This window comes from Mus caroli, chromosome 9 (genome assembly GCF_900094665.2).
Source record: "Mus caroli chromosome 9, CAROLI_EIJ_v1.1, whole genome shotgun sequence".
Taxonomy (NCBI): domain Eukaryota; kingdom Metazoa; phylum Chordata; class Mammalia; order Rodentia; family Muridae; genus Mus; species Mus caroli.
In genome coordinates this window covers 105,295,674-105,299,590 of record NC_034578.1, presented here as the reverse complement: position 1 = coordinate 105,299,590, position 3,917 = coordinate 105,295,674, and the positions used below count along the sequence as shown (strand labels likewise).

At 39.0% G+C, this 3,917-nt stretch overlaps 1 protein-coding gene across 17 annotated transcripts in view; it reads right to left on the bottom strand.

Moving 5' to 3' along the window:
• Positions 1-3,917, bottom strand: part of Map4 (microtubule associated protein 4) — a 151,812-nt gene that overhangs the window by 63,689 nt on the left and 84,206 nt on the right. The gene's annotated exons all lie outside the window — the stretch shown is intronic.

The window sequence follows — 3,917 nt, the reverse complement described above, 5'->3', positions numbered from 1 at the left end:
AGGCCAGCTTGGTCTACAAAGTGAGTTCCAGGACAGCCAGGGCTACACAGAGAAACCCTGTCTCGAAAAACCAAAAAAAAAAAAAAAAAAAAAAAGTGGCAGGAAGATCACATACATTTCTTTCTAGACAAAATGTTTTATGCTAATACTTTCATACTATACACCATACTTCTTGGAAACTGGTCTGCATTTAGAATGAAAACTGTACTTTCAGAGATTGTTTCAACAATTCTTTAGAATGAAAGTATTTAAGAAGGAAATTAAGCAGTACACTAAAGGCCTTCATGACTGCATCTATTTCTTTGTCTTTGGTAGGAAACTGTAGTTGTAGCTCGGAGTCGAAGGTACACTTTCCTCACACTTTCTGAAGAAGCCACATTCAAGTGTGATTAGTAGGCTACGTCTTTCCAGAAGGAAGTTGCAGCACAGCCCAAGACGGCTCGGGAGCCTCATTCAGAACAAATAGCATCTAGCTGTCAGTATTATTAATGAGCAGCTTTAACAGAAACTCACTCCCACATCTTCAGCAGTCGCTGCTGACCTAGATTTTGTTTTTAAAACTCAGCTAAGGAGGCAAGCTCCCCTGCAGGAACAGGAGCACCATTCAGCTTAAATTTATTTCTTTTTAAAGACAGAATCTTACTCTATAGTCCTGGCTGAAACTTTAACAGTTACAATACTGGTTGGGATTATAGATACGAGCCATCATGTTTAGCTTTGGATTTTTTTTTTCTTCCTTTTGTTTTGTTTTGTTGAGACAGGGTTTCTCTGTACAGCCCTGGCTGTCCTGGAATTCACTTTGTAGACCAGGCTGGCCTCGAATTCAGAAATCCACCTGCCTCTGCCTCTGCTGGGTGGGATTAAAGGCGTGCGCCACCCCGCCCGGCCTTGTTTTGTTTTTATAGAATAATTGTAATCACTAAGAACCTGTTTTAGTAAAATAATGAAAAATAAAACAATAATTCAATTTACCTGAGGAAAGGATATGTGTGTGTGTGTGTGTGTGTGTCCATCATTAGTCACCTTTAGAAGCCTTGGTTTCTCTTCTAAAGCAGACTGGGTAGGCCAGTGAGATGGCTTTAGTGGATTAGGCACTTGGAGCACAACTCTGGTGACCTGACTGGGAGAGTTCCACACTTAAAGAGAGAGAATTGACTCCATAAAGCTGTTGTTTGACCTTCACACATATGCCGTGGCACTCATACCCCAAGCCCTATATAAAACTACAAAATGGCCCAAAGAGGTAACTCAGTGGTTGAGAGCCCTTACTCTCTTCCAGAGGACCCAGGTTCAGTTCCCACATGACAGCCCAGAACTGTCTGTAACTCCAGTTCCAGGGAGACTAATGTCCTCTTCTTATCTCATATGTATGTATGTATGTATGTATGTACACACACACATACACACATCCAGGTAAGAGACTCATATGCATAAAATAAAAATACAATTACAAAATAGGAGAGAATAATAAGATGAAACTAAGCATTTACCAGAAAAAGCAAGTATCAATTAGTCAACTATTCCATCATTGTATCAAATTCATAATTCTATATGATAACATCAGGCTCAAGTGTATTAGTTTATTTTACTTTGGTTTTTTGAGTCAGGATTTTCTTATTTATCCCTGGCTGTCCTAGAATTACCTCTAGACCAGGTTGGCCTCTGCTAGGAATAAAGATGTGTGTCACCATGTCTAGCTTTGACCCTGGATTTCATATAAGAGCATAAAAATTTCACTGCTATGGTTTTAAATACACATTACAAAAAACCTTTAAGAAATTATCATCAGTCAAACTATCATACCAAATTAAAGAATACTCCCATAATCTAACATTCCATCTACTAAGTATTTACATGTATGAAAACAGATTTCCTTCATGTACTACAAGGACTCCAGAGGTAGACTAGCACTTGCATAGCATTTATTGTCCTGTCTCTCTTTAGTTTTGACAGTAACTCACATGGATTTAATCCATGTACCCACAAATGACTTTGAACTTCTGATAGTCCCAAGCGAGACTTTCCAAGTGCTGGAATGACAGATATGTGTCATTACACCAGGCTTACATGATGCTAGGGATCAAATCCTGGCCTCCTGCATGCAAGGCTAGCACTCTGCTGCTACTTTCCTGGCTGTTCTTTCAGGTTTTTCTTAGGGGGGAAAAAAAAAATCCAAAACTTGGAGCTGGAGAGATGGCTCAGAGGTTAAGAAAATGGCTATTCTTCCAGAGGTCCTGAGTTTAATTCACAGCAACCACATGGTGGCTCACGACCATCTGTAATGGGATCCATCTGATGTCCTCTTCTGGCATTTAGGTATACATGAGATAGAGCACTAATATACATTAAATAAACATATCTTAAAACAATACTATTACAGAAGAGGATTTATATTAAACTAAGCTGATTCATTAAGTAACGTAAATCTGCCAGTTCACACAGTGTAAAAGAAGAATAAAAGAAGTAACTGCAATCAGGTCAGGAAAACAGGCTGAGTAAGCTAGGATTGTCATCTCTGACATGATGTATAGCCATCATAATTAGAGGAAAATAGGGCTGGTGAGATGGCTCAGTGGGTAAGAGCACCCGACTGCTCTTCCGAAGGTCCAGAGTTCAAATCCCAGCAACCACATGGTGGCTCACAACCATCCACAACGAGATCTGGCACCCTCTTCTGGAGTGTCTGAAGACAGCTACAGTGTACTTATATATAATAAATAAAAATTTAAAAAAAAAATTAGAGGAAAATAGAAACTAGCTCTTTTCTTTTTTTAGACAAAACAGGAATCAAAATATTTCCTTAATGTATCAGTAATTCAAAATGACATTTTTATTCTTACATTCCATTAAAATAGGTTATATGCTAATTATTAAGTATTTTGAAGTGAAAGAAGTTAACAGGATTTATTATAAAGTTCAAAACTTTGATTATACATAGTTATAATCAAAATTCATCTGTGGTAACTTTATGTGAACATTAAACCTTATTTTTTTTTGCATATATCCCATTTTCAATGGTGTTTATTATTTCTATATACTCCAAGCAACATTAGACAATAAGCCATCTGTGCTCTATAACAACAAAACAACAACAACAAAAATCCCTACTTTCCACAGTGGGGCAAACTGTCTAAGGATATTTACTACTTTCATTATAAAAGCTTACTAGAGGAAGCAGAGGCAGGCAGATCTCTGTCAATTACTGAGGCCAGCCTGGTCTACATAGTTCCTGGAAAGCTAGGGTTGAATAGTTTAAAAATACAAATGAAAAACTCTGGAACCCCATTGGACAAAAAAAAAAAAAAAAAAAAAAAATCAACAGTCAAATATTAACTCCCGCCGGGCGGTGGTGGCCCACACCTTTAATCCCAGCACTCAGGAGGCAGAGGCAGGTGGATTTCTGAGTTGGAGGCCAACCTGGTCTACAAAGTGAGTTCCAGGATAGCCAGGGCTATACAGAGAAACCCTGTCTCGAAAAAAATATATATATTAACTGTCTTCTTGTTTCTGGTCATCTCAGATTCTGCTATGTTAGTGTGTCAGCTAAGGACTGGCTTGGTTTTCTATATCTTTCCCATCCCTTCTTTCTGGTACAGAGCTGACCATGTGGCCTGATGGTCTGACCAGGGAAGTAAAGAGGTATTCAGTCAGGTGGGCTTTGGGGTTCATTTAATTTAAAAAAAAGAGAAGAGCCTGTAATCCTAGCACTTGGGTGGCATAGCAGATGTCTCCCTGTGAGGAGTCTGCGGTCGGCCTCATCTCCAAAGAGACTTCCAGGCAAACTGAAAGAGGAAAATTACTGGACACCTGAACTTTTCCTGAGTTCTCTTACCCCTCCCATCTAGAGATTGTTCCCGGAACACACCTGAACTTTTTACCTCAGAGTACATTCTTGAACTCTTCACCCCAGAGTCCGA